Source organism: Eimeria mitis, genomic scaffold (genome assembly GCF_000499745.2).
Source record: "Eimeria mitis Houghton genomic scaffold, Emh_scaff7089, whole genome shotgun sequence".
Taxonomy (NCBI): domain Eukaryota; phylum Apicomplexa; class Conoidasida; order Eucoccidiorida; family Eimeriidae; genus Eimeria; species Eimeria mitis.
Genome location: NW_013575157.1, coordinates 1 through 362, shown reverse-complemented (window position 1 = coordinate 362; position 362 = coordinate 1).

The following is a 362-nucleotide window of genomic DNA, read 5'->3' as shown; positions in this document are numbered from 1 at the left end:
AAAAAAAAACAAAAAAAAAAAACAAAAAAAAAAAAAAAAAAAAAGTTATTTATATTATATATATTTTCTCACCACAAGCAAACGAGCATAGCATCATAGAATTCTGAATTAAAATCTTTAAGTATACAATCTTTATTATTTTTATTTGTTCTTTTTATAAATATTTTTGTTTTTTTATAACTCCAATGACCCCGTAATAAATCACCAGCACTTATACACCCCAACTTCACTGCGCATACACCCCGCGCTGCTTGTAGGTCTGTGCGGCTGTAATATGTTAAAAAAGAATCTATATACACACACACACACACACACATATATATATATATTTATATATATATATATATATTTTTTTTTTTTTT